Here is a 12,415-nt window from a genome sequence, read left to right as displayed (position 1 = left end):
ATTCTCCTTGATGTTTTCCATAGAATCATTCATTTTGACTTGGAAAGATAGCTGCCTGTGTTCTCTTGCAGTGACCGTGCGCTCCCGCGCATGCGTGTGTGTGTGTGTATGTGTGTGTGTTTAGTATTGATTGTCCCTTACACTTCTATGTGAGTTTAGCTTTTTCTTTTGAGTATAACATTATAGTAAAATTAAATATTTAGCTAGTTTCAGATTTAGTTGTATGTATTGCTGAGCACATTAACCTAATTGTTTAAAAAGAAAATTTTTTATACATTAGCATTAACTAAAATCTTGAATCCAACTGAGTGGTTACTCAGTTTGTGTCCTTAGTTAATGGGTTTTTGTCTATGTCACCAAATCTATAAAACTTACTTGCCCCCTCTAAAGGGACAGGTTTTTAACTTTCAGTTGGTAAGTACCTTCTGAAAATTTTTAATGAAATTAAATATTAATGAAAATATTACTCCATTAATGAAATTGATTTGATGCTGGGTAGAGTAAATTGTTACCATTTGTTAAAAAGCAGAACAAAGAGTTTCTAAGATTGTTTTTACAAAATCAAAATGTTAATCATTCTTAGTATTTGTAGATGTTACTAAGTCATAGCAAGTCTCTTCATTGTAGATTTTGGACAAAATCCTAGGATTTGCTAGAAGGCCAGAATATGTAGATTTAATAATGAACAAGGTCACTATCCTAGAGCTATTTTGCCAAAATTATATTGCTAGTTTTAGGATTGTCTTCATTTTTGTGTGTGTGTGACAGTTTTTATTCGATTTCAGCGTAGGCTGAAGGGCCTGTGACTATTAATTTCTCAACTTTTACCTAATATAAGGTCAAGATCTTTCAGAGGACCTTGAAAATAATCTTTGTATGCTTTCCTTGCCAGAGTAAGCCAAAACTGTCTGAAACAAATGTTATCCAAGTTGTACAGCTGGGTCTACCTTTCCTTGCACCCCTGTGTTAATTTTCTTATTTATAGAACTGTCGGATAGAGAGGTTCAGGAACCCAACCACGTGGACCAGTGTTAATAAGAATCACCACTCCGCGTTGAATAATCTGCAATGTGAATCAAGAATTAGGCAAACCTTTTGAGGCGGGCTTAGCATTTTTCCTTCTCATAATCCTGCAAGGGATATGGTAAATGGAAGCCATTGGTTTGACTAGCTGCTTCATTGTGATGATAGTACTTATTTCTAGATAGGTTTCATCCAGAAAATTCCCTTGCTAAGTAGTTTTTAGTAGTGAAAAGGCTGTTACAATTAGGTTTAGAAAATAGGTAATAGGCATGTTATTACACATTAAATTGTTCCTATCAGTGGATCTGTTAGCATGAAAACTGGCACTGGTTCTCAATGTACTATCTATATCTCTCTTTCCCATATATTTCTACTTTCCTCATTTCAAAAATTTTCATAATTGGTGGGAGTAAGCAATGTTATATTGTGAACATCTTTTCCATGTCAGTTACTTCCACAACAGAATTTAGTCATTTCTGTCTTACGGCTATCCCATGATGTCACCATTTCCCTAGTCCTTGTTAACTGTGGGTGGGGGAGGGCATTGAGAAACCTCGTAAAAGTGATCCTATTTAATAAAGGTTAAGAATAATAGGTGGTTCTTTTTAAATTACCTTTCTACATAGGTGTATCAGAGTATTCCAGTTAATGTATCTTCAGGTGACCACTTAAAATAATCAAAAATTGTGAAAGATTCTATTTTCCTAGCTACCGTGTGGGCTTTTCCACCTCTCCACACCAATGTTTATCTGCTTTTACATTTTAACGATAGCATTTGTACACCGGTGCAAGAGAACTTGTGTAGGAAGAATAAATGGTTAGGTATTTTAAATAGTAAAGTTCACGGATCAGAGGTGTGGATTGGAATGCAAGCAAGGAAAACGGCTGAAGAGAAACTGCACCTTGAGTGCCCTTGGGGTGCTTCTTAGAGGTTTTAGAAGATGGAGCTGTTTATGAGGATGCCTAAATGAGTTCCTGCTGCCTTAGGGTTTAAAATTATTAATCTTAAATCTTGTGCATAAATACCTCTTAATAGGAAGATCTTAAGGAGCTATATGATACTCAGCTCAAAACAAAAAAACAGGGCCTCCCCGGTGGCGCAGCGGTTGAGCGCTGGGTTGCGAAACTGCGCGCGGCCTCTGCGGCGCCGGTTCGATCCCCGGCTGCTCCCCGGCCACCAGAGGAGGGTCCCACATGGCGCGCAGACCTCTCCTGCCGCCCGCTGCTCCCCTCAGCAGTGTACCTCGGTCCTTCTGCCTGCTCTGCTCCCCGCTCTGGCTCTGGTGAATTCTCTCACCCTCCCGTGCTTCTGACTGTACCCAGTGCATGTATAAACAAAACAAACAAACAAACCAGCAAACAAATAAATAAAGCATGCCTCTATAAAAAAAAAAAAAAAAAAAAAAACAAAAGAACTGACTTAGTAACAAGTTAGTTTAAGAGGCAGTAGTGAGAGCCAAGATTATAGTACTTTGCTCCAAGCCTACCAGCAGCATTTCAGTGTTTACCCAGAGCCTCTAGCAGTGCTATGCATAATTTACTGTATATATTAATATTAACAGCAAGATGTGAAAGTCAATCTCAACACCTTACAAGCTGTGCAAAACCTCAAATTACTGGAGATGACCTATCCCCCAGACATAGAATATGGTTCTGTTAAATTAGAATGTTCTTGGACAGGTCAACAGTAGTTAGGCTCTATTCAAATTGAAAATTTAAGGGTTTCTTTTTCAATGTGATACTGTAACTATTAGAATAGTTAAAAATGGAAAATAGGGGGCCTCCCCTGGGGCGCAGCGGTTGAGTGATGGGCTGCAAGGTTGTCCACAGCCTCTGCAGCGCCGGTTTGTTCCCCAGCGAGGGTCCCACAAAAAAAAAAAAGAAAGAAAATAGGACCTCCCTGGTGGCACAAGGGATTAAATCTCAGCACTATTAAGCTATCCACAGCCACTGTGGCATGAGTTCGATGCCTGGCCAGGGAGCTCATGCACATGGTGCAGCAGACCTCTCCTGCCTTGCCTGCTGCTCCCCTCAGCAGTGTATTTCAGTTGATTTGCCTGTTCTGCTCCCCACTTTGTCTCTGGTGAATCCTCTCAGCCTCCACCCTCTAGTCTACACCCCAGTTTTTGTATGCATAAATAAATAACTGGAAAAATAAACTGGAAAATAAGTCATATTTTTCTACTTTAAAGCACCAAGGTTCATGCCTATTCCATGACATTTTCCAAAATGAAGAGCAAACACAGTGGCACTTTTTTTTTTTTTTTAAGATTTATTTATTTATGCAAGCACTGGGTACAGTCAGAAGCATGGCGGTGGGGGGGTGGGGGGGGTGAGAGAATTCACCAGAGTCAGGGCGGAGAGCAGAGCAGAAAGACTGACGAAGTACACTGCTGAGGGGAGCAGCGGGCAGCAGGAGAGGTCTGCGCGCCATGTGGGACCCACGCTGGCAGCCAGGGATCGAACTGCAACCCAGCGCTCAACCTCTGCGCCACCAGGGAGGCACCACAGTGACACTTTTGACTTGATCCATTCAAGTAATTTTAGGGGAACTACCAAGGCATTCTAACAAGAGACATGAATGGTGTAGTGGTTTCAAGTCTACTTTAATCATAGATGGAAAGTGCTGAAGTATGGAAAAGAGGCCGTTGTACTTTAAAGGTAAATCTAGAGTTGGATAACGAAAATTCGAAGGATTGAGAGTAGTCTTTGAGGTTTTTAGGTGAGGACAATATGATTATGTAGAGTTTAAAAAATGCCATGCCTTATTAAATTTTTACTGAGCATTAAGAAATTATTACTTAGTAAAGTAGAACTTTCTCTTTTTAAAAAGTTATTTATGCATACAAGAACTGGGGTATAGGCCAGAGGAGGTGGGGAAGTGAGAGGATTCACCAGAGACAACAGGGAGCAGAACAGGTAGATCTACCGAAACACTGCTGAGAGGAGCAGTGGGCGAGACAGGAGAGGTCTGCTGTGCCTTGTGAGTACCTCCCTGGCTGGGGATTGAACTTGTGCTGCAGTGGCTGTAGATAGCTTTAGTGCTGCAACTTAACCCTTTGCGCCACCAGGGAGGCCCCTAAAAAATTTTCTGATAGTAAGACCATTTAAAACCACAGGGGAAGAATGGAGAAATGTACTAGTTCATCCCTTCCACATGAGTGGAGTCTACACGTGACTTAAATACTTTTCATAAATATGTGTGGAAATAATTGTGTGGGTCTCTGAAAACTACTTTTAAGAAAGCAACTCTCTTAAACCCGTCTGCGACCTCAGTTCAGGACTTTAAATCTGGCTATTAGCAAAAACCAAGAATGGACTATAAAATGGGCTCTTGGTTGTGTGATTAGATTAAATCACAACTTTTCCAATTCTGTACATTACTAAATGTGTACTTCTTGGGCACATAAAGTCACCCAAAGGCGAGAGGATGTTTATTTTTAATTGGCGAAGCTCCAGTCATCTCGAGGCCAGGCTTCATAGGTTTGCCTTTCCATTACATGGTTGAAGGTTCCCAGCTCTTAATCTGAGAGCCACCCTCTCGCATGAAGTTGAGAAGGCAAACTCCAAAAATGTCTCCTCTTCCCGTCCAGTTTCCAGTGTCTTGATGCACATGGAAACCAATGAGGTCATATCCTCACGCCGAGAGGCGTGGGGCGAGGACTCTGGAGACCCGTCATGTTTTGTTCTGCCTTCCAAGCAAGTGAATCCTAATGCTTTTTCAAAAAAGAACATTTTCATGTGAAAGATGATATTTGTGGTCAAGGGAGTGGGCCTACCTCTGTGACTGACTTCACTAGCCGACAACTCTTTCTTGCTGTTCTGTTTCATTTCCTCAGCCTTTTCAGTAGCCTCCCTTCAGCTCTTCCCCCAGTGGGAATAGCATCCTCCTTTTCTCCTGCCCCCACCACCGTTGGACACCTTTAGTTAAACTCTTCTGGGTAAAAGAGGGGCTCCACTGGGCTCAAAGTCTGTCTCTGAGACCTTCAGTTCAAGCAGAGCACTGAAGGGAATTGAGTTTGCCACCAGCGAGAGTAGTACATCTGATTTTTCAGTCATTTCCCTTGCTTTCCCGGTCATTTAGTCTAGGAAATGGCTCCTAGATGAGTCCTACCAAGCTTATTCTCCTGCTTTGCACTTTTTTTTTTTTTAATTGAAGCAACATTGCATTATAACAAGTGTCACAGGTGCACCACTGAAAACGTGGATACTGCATTAAGTTCACTAAAAGTCCAGTTCCAGCCTTCATACCATTATCAAGATCCCTTAATTTGGGGCTTCAATAAAGAGTATAACCATATTTTGTAGATTGTGTACTTTGAGTCTTACTTCCCTTATCTATAAAATGGAAATAATCCCCACTGTGGGCTATATGAAACTCCAAAAAGAAAATAAAACCTGGGCCTCCCTGGTGGCACAAGGGGTTAAATTGCAACACAATGAAGCTTCCGCAGCCACTGCAGCACGAGTTCAATCCTGGCCAGGGAGCTACCCACATGGCACAGCAGACCTCTCCTGTCTCGCCCACTGCTCCCCTCAGCAGTGTATTTTATTAGATCCGCCTGTTCTGCTCCCCACTCTGTCTCTGGTGAATCCTCTTACCCCACCTCACACCTCTGGTCTGTACCCCAGTTCTTGTCTGCAAAAAAAAAAAAAAAAAATCTTTAAAAAAAAAAAAAAGAAAGAAAAACCTAAATATGAGATCCTGTGAAATAATTTGCTTTCCTGAGTAGTTATACCTCTTGTTCCGGTTCTCTTTAAAACCTAGCATAACCCTGAAAAAACTTTTGAAGTAGAGCAGTGTAAAATAAAAGTAAAAAGCCTTTGAGTTTTAGAACACTCACTACTTTTAGCCGGGTGACCCAGTTAGTACAAAGTGAGCTCAGGTGCATAATCTTATCTTTACCACAGCCCCAGGAGTGTAGGGACTGTCACCTCCAGGTTGCAGAGAAAGAAACAGAGGCATCTTAGTTTAAATAACGGGCTTAAGGTAAAAAGAAATCTAAACATGTTTTCAGAAAGATTTCATAGAAAATGTATCACTACATTTGGGATAGGAGCGTACAATTGGGATATGAGCTTTCTTCATTTACTGGGTTGCTGGAAAAGTCATGATGCATTTTTTCTTCGAAAATCATAGGAAAAAAATGCATCATGACTTTACCAACAACCCCAAAACTTGGTTCTCTAATTCCTAGGCTTGCCAATCAAAAGATTTCTGTAGCGCTTCTTAATAGGGTTAATTTGTATCATGCCCATGATGGTTTTGGACCAGATTAAGGTACCAATTCATGTTTCAGAATTGATTTGTGGGCTCATTAGTCACTGAAGAGCTCTGCCAGCCAAATGAATGGTCAAAATTGGCCAAAATTTGTCAAATCAGGATATTTACTTCGTTTTTTTAAATTTCATGTTTGAGACCATCCAATGAGCTGATAGTGGCCCATCTTCCATTCTCATTAAGATGCCACGGTGAGCATTCCTACGCCTCTGACCCCTTTACAAAGCTCTCCTGCACTTGCTAGTGCTCTGGAGATCGCTGCCACCCCTGGGCTGACTTTACAGCTGACCAGATGCTCCCTTTGCTGTACTTGTCACCCAGGACAGATGTCCAGAAGCCTGGCCCTTCCATCACCTTGCCTCAGAATCTGTTTGGTGAAAGACACTATGTTGTACAGTTGTCTAAAAATCCCTATTCTGAATGCTTTTTTTTTTTTTTTTTTATTTCTACAAGCGCTGGGTACAGTCAGAAGTGCGGGAGGGTGAGAGGATTCACCAGAGCCAGAGCGGGGAGCAGAGCAGGCAGAAGGACCGAAGTACACTGCTGAGGGGAGCAGCGGGCGGCAGGAGAGGTCTGCGCGCCATGTGGGACCCTCCTCCGGTGGCCCGGGAGCAGCCAGGGATCGAACCAGCACTGCAGAGACTGCGGGCAGTTTCACAACCCAGGGCTCAACCGCTGCGCCACCAGGGAGGCCCCATTCTGAATGCTTTTATTTGAGAATGCAGGACTTTTACTTTTCTGGGAAGTCTCATTTTTCTGTCTTTTTCCCTTTTGTCCCTGGTTCTTGGAGAAACCAGGGGTCTTAAAAAGCCTCGCCTCTCCGCCTCGGGAGGCCTACTTCTCCGGGGCCCTGAGACATCCTTGCTTTGTTTACTCCCCATTATCCAAGAATGGAAAAAGGCACTCAAGTGTCAGTCTTGGTCATCCTTGAGAGCAGAACACACTGTCTTCCAGCACACCGAGGCAGCCAGGGCCTTCAGCGCTAACCCCATGGACTTCCTTGTCCTCTAGGGCTTGATATTAACACTGGTTGATCCAACAAAGCTCCCGGTGTATCTGTCATTGTCTCTCAGATCTCTGAAGAACATTAGCTCACATACGAAGAGATTGGAAACCAACGCTGGGAGTACCCACCAGCATTTCCGTCTCCCACCCTGAGTGTCCACAGCAGACGTTTCCATGCTGCCTGGTTCTATGTGAACATTAGAGTCACCTGGGAGCATTTTTATTAATTTTAAAGATTTATTTATTTATTTAAGCATTGGGGTACAGGCCGGAGGCGCAGGAGGGTGAGAGGATTCACCAGAGCCAGAGCAGGGAACAGAACAGGCAGAAGGACCGAAATACACTGCTGAGGGGAGCAGCAGGCGTGACAGGAAAGGTCTGCTCGCCATGTGGGAATCTCCCTGGCCGGCCAGGAATCAAACCCATCTTGCAGAGGCTGCGGACAGCTTCACAGCGCGGCGCTCAACCCGCTGTGCCACTGGGCCCCACCTGGGAGCATTTTTAGATACACTGAGGCTGGTCCTCAGCCTTGAGATCCTGACTCAGTGGGTGGGTGGGGGAGACCGTGTGGTGGCGAGATGGGTGCTTGCCACCGCCCAAGCGAGCCTTGCGCACTCCTGCATTAAGCTGTGAGCCCAGCATTTCTTGAAAGCCTTGAGCTTAATTTTGATCAATAAACAATTTGCATTTTCAGAACATCCGTATTTAATATTAAAATATCTTTAACTCCTCATACACGCTTCCAATAGTTAAATCAAGGTGCATGGAGAATGTTCCCACACAGCACATTCCTCAGGTGTTCGTCTCTCTGAGGCAGGTGAGGCCTACTTTTTAGAACATTCATTCTCACAGTCTAGAAACTGTTTTGAGAGGAAATTTTCCCATTTTTTCCAAACAGTGGACAATTTTCCTTGGGCTTCTGAGACCTCCTCTCTCACTGGAACTGAATGGCCAGATTCACGGAGGGGGGCTTCATAGGCTACGTAGTGCAGTGGCTTCTAAACTAAGAGGGGAACAAACAACTCTGCTTGAGCAGCCTATTTTGACCAGAAAAGGCGGAGAGAGCTGACAGTACAGTAGGGAATATGAGGCCCATGCCAGGACGGAATCCCTACCTCTGAGTCCTGAAACTTGGGGGCTTTACTTTTTATGTCTTCATTCTAGAACCAGTTCCAATAGGTGATTTTAGTCTTCTGACAATTCCACAAACATGGGAGTTACGCTGTTTTATAGGTGAGAGGCAAATGAGGCTGAGTGTTATGGCCAGATCTGGGAACCAGGATGCTCTGAGGCCAGAACAGGGGTAGGGGAAGCAGCCCACGCTGCCCCTTGGTTGGAACAACCTCCCCTTAAAAGGTGGAATCCACCTTTTAACTCAAAAGCTTTTCAGCGTTTAATGTGATCTGAATTCACAGCTGCTGTCAAGTGAAGTAAGCTCCCCTCTGTGTGAAATACTTCATTCATAAAAAATACCTGTCTAGGGCCTCCCTGGTGGCGCAAGGGGTTAAGACGCAACCTATGAAGTTGTCTGCAGCCTCTGCAGCATGAGTTCGATCCCCGGCCAGGGAGATACCCACATGGTGCAGCAGACCTCTCCTGACTCGCCCCCTGCTCCCCTCAGCAGTGTATTTCAGTCCGTCTGCCTGTACTGTTCCCCATTCTGTCTCTGGTGAGTCCTCTCAACCTCCGCACCTCTGGCCTGTACCCCAGCTCTTGTATGCATAAATAAATAAATCCTGTAAAAAAAAAAAATCTGTCTACTGTGTAGTGTTCCCAGGAATCACTCTCTCCTGGACATCATGTGTCTGTTATTTGACATTACTGAGCACCTGACCTGCAGGCACAGTTTGGGTGGTTACACCCAACTAAGGTCAGCCTGGCCCCCTTAGCAGATACAAAGCAGCACAGGGCTTTTAGGGTGCATGATCCCACACAGGTGCCTTCCCTCCCGCCAGCTCCACCAGACACCCTGTACTGTGACAGCCTAGAGGCCTTACGAGGGATGCGGGGCTGAAGAGGAGGACCCGCATTCCCCCTCGATGCTCCAGTGGGCATGAGGAGTGGCACTCAGAGTTGGGAGCAGGCTGGCAGTGGGCGGAGGCCTTGGCTTCCAAAATGAACCCAGGCCCTGGGCTGGCTGCTTGGCAGTGTCAGCCTGAGGGCATCCCGCCCAGCCAGCCAAGTCCTACATGAGTTGAGTTGGGTCTGTTTCCTATTTCAGAAAAGAGGAAGAGTCTAGGAGTGGGAAACATATTTTTCCAGGGATTGATGAGGCACAGAAATAAGAAAAGTGGCCTTCAGTCCAGCAGTCCAGGTATCTGACAGAAGGGCTCAGTAAAGAGAGCAGCTTGGCTTGATGAAGTTTCTGGGACAAGGTGGTGGCCGATCCAGCCTGCAACCCATTCTGCCAGGGCTAATTGGACCTGGCTAGACAGAGGGATGGAACTCTGTTTGGCAACTGCAACCTCTGGGCCAAGATCAATCCTCAGGAAGCGCTTCCACCCCCTCCTGTCCCCTCATCCCTTTCCAGACCCAGCCTTGCTGCCCAGCCACCTTCCTCTACTGTTCCCTCCCACTGACACTTGTCAGCAGAGCCCAGCATTCTGCCTGGGCAAACAGACACTTAAGAAAGGTCTCCCCTCCTACTCAGATCTCCCCTGGGCTTTAGGAAACAGGACTTGAGTGCATTCTTCTATTGCTGATTGAATTCCTTCCTCTGGGCAGCTTTGTGTGCCCTTGGCACAGATGAGAAAAAGAGCAGGAAGGGTTTAAAATAGCATAAAACTGGCCAATTTGCACTGCCAACATGGGCCCAGCTGTTATAAACAACAACAAAAATCCAGGTGATGCAATGTGTTGCAACTGTCTCTGGCATGGCCTAGGGTGTGGGTTTGCATTTTTCAGAGCACACATGTGCAATTGGTGGGGCGGGGAGTAAACACACAAGCGCCAATTCTGTTGCTTGCTCTAGGTCCATTGCACTTCAGACTGCAGTGTGCTTTGGTGTCCAGAAAAGATGTGGTTGTCACCCATTCCTGGCCCCAGGCCTCCTCTGGTGACTTGTGAACATTGGGTGCTCTTGATATCAACAATTTCTAGGAAGTGGAAACAGATTGCCATAAAAGGAAGCCACTTCCTGGAGTTGTTCTTAAATGGCCATCAGAGGTCAGAGTCTCCTGATAGCAAGTAAATACTTTAATACATCACTCGTGGACAATCCCTCCCAAGACTTTTGCTAGGCCAGTGTCCTGAATACAGAACATTTATTTACAAGGGACATTTTAAATCACTTTTTTGATGAGTATGTCTGCTAGAACAGTGAATTTCCTGGGATGTGGGTGCTGGGCCTAACTCAGGAACTCAGATCCGGGCCTCAGCAAAATGACATACAGGTTGGTCAAGACTTGGGAATGACTAAAATGTCAATTGCACAAAGGTCCAGGCCTATACTCGTCTTGTTGTCAAAGCAAGGATCTTGATTTGGGATAAGAATAGGGTCACCGCACCTATAGATGCTCTGTTTCCCTTGCCTTGAAAGGAAGAAATGTGCATTTCTTTTCAGGATGCTGTAGAACTGGCCAGTCTTTGCACTGGGGTGACACTTGTGGTCTCAAAGCTTTTCCCAGCTATTTTTTTTTTTAAGATTTATTTATGCATACAACAGCTGGGGTATAGGCCAGAGGTACAGAGAGTTGAGAGGATTCACCAGAGACAAAGTGGGGAGCAGAACTGGCAGACTGACTGAAATACACTGCTGAGGGGAGCAGCGGGCGAGACAAGAGGTCTGCTGCGCCCTGTGGGTAGCTCCCTGGCCGTAGATCGAACTCGTGCTGCAGTGGTTGCTGATAGCTTCATAGTGCTGAGACTTAACCCCCTGTGCCACCAGGGAGGCCCCTTCACACCAGTTTTCTTATTTGAGGTCCAGGGAGTAGATCTTGGTTGGATGAGAAAAGCACCAGGACATGAAAAGCCTTTTTTGCTCAAAATCACATAATTGTTAGTAGTTGAAGCTGAAATTAGAAATTTGTCTATTTTACATCCTGCAGGCCCTTTGTTACCTAGCTCTAATTTTCTCACACCCTCCCGGGAAAGGTCAGCCAGAGACAGCCCACCTGTCATAAATGGATGTCTAAACTCCACCATTTGAGCTTCGGAATCTCTTCGAAGGCCTGAGCATGAAAGTGCAAATACTCCTGGAGGGAACGTATCTCTTGAGCCAGGGGTTTGCATGCTCTTCCTGCAAAGGGCCAGATAACACACACCTCAGGTCTGCTGGCCATTCGCCTCTGTCACAACTCCTCAGCTCTCCACATTGTGGCACGAAAGCAGCCGGAGACGCCACCACAAATAAACCAATCATGGACACTGATTTTGAATTTTGTGTGATTTTCCTGTGTCACAACATTCTGTTCTTCTTTTGAGAAGATTTCACATCATTTAAAAGTGCGAGAACCATTCTTGCTCACAGGCCTTACGAAACCAGGCAGAAGACCAGGCTCTGCTATCAGTGCTTCTCTGGTGCAGCGCCCCCCATCCTCGTGCAGGGATTGGGGGGAACCAAGCAGGAGACCCCCCGAGTGCCCCAGTCAGGGAGGTGGGGGAGGCAGATAGGTCACTGCCATCGGGCCATCTGCTGTCTCATCATTGCTGTCTCCACACCACCCCCATCTTGGGGGGCGGCTATTGCTGGGCCATCTGAGCACCCCCGGCTCTGGGGCTCCCCCTGGGGCCACTCAGACCTCACAAGAGTCGTTTCTAATGCCAGTGTCCTCTGGCCAGCTGAGGGCGGCCAGCTATTCCCCCTCAGCTCACATCTGCACCAGAATTCAGCGCCTTCCCCCCCACCCCCCACATCCAGCTGTGCCTCCCCATCAAGAAGCTGAGAGATCAGATTACTCCAGGTTGCTGCTGGGTTTGAGGAGTTTTGTGATGCTTTGCTGCCTTTACAACACAAAAGGTCATTTGAGGAGGGTGCTGCTGTCCATGGGTGCCTTGAGGTCGCATGGTAGGTATTTGCCCTTGCTGTTACCTTACCGATGGGGCTCAGATAATGAGGTTCAGTTAGTGGGGTCCTTAGTTTCTGCAGTTTGTACAGAAGTTTCTGCA

Source organism: Talpa europaea (assembly GCF_964194135.1).
Source record: "Talpa europaea genome assembly, chromosome: 13".
In the NCBI taxonomy this organism is placed as follows: domain Eukaryota; kingdom Metazoa; phylum Chordata; class Mammalia; order Eulipotyphla; family Talpidae; genus Talpa; species Talpa europaea.
This window is presented reverse-complemented; position numbering follows the sequence as displayed.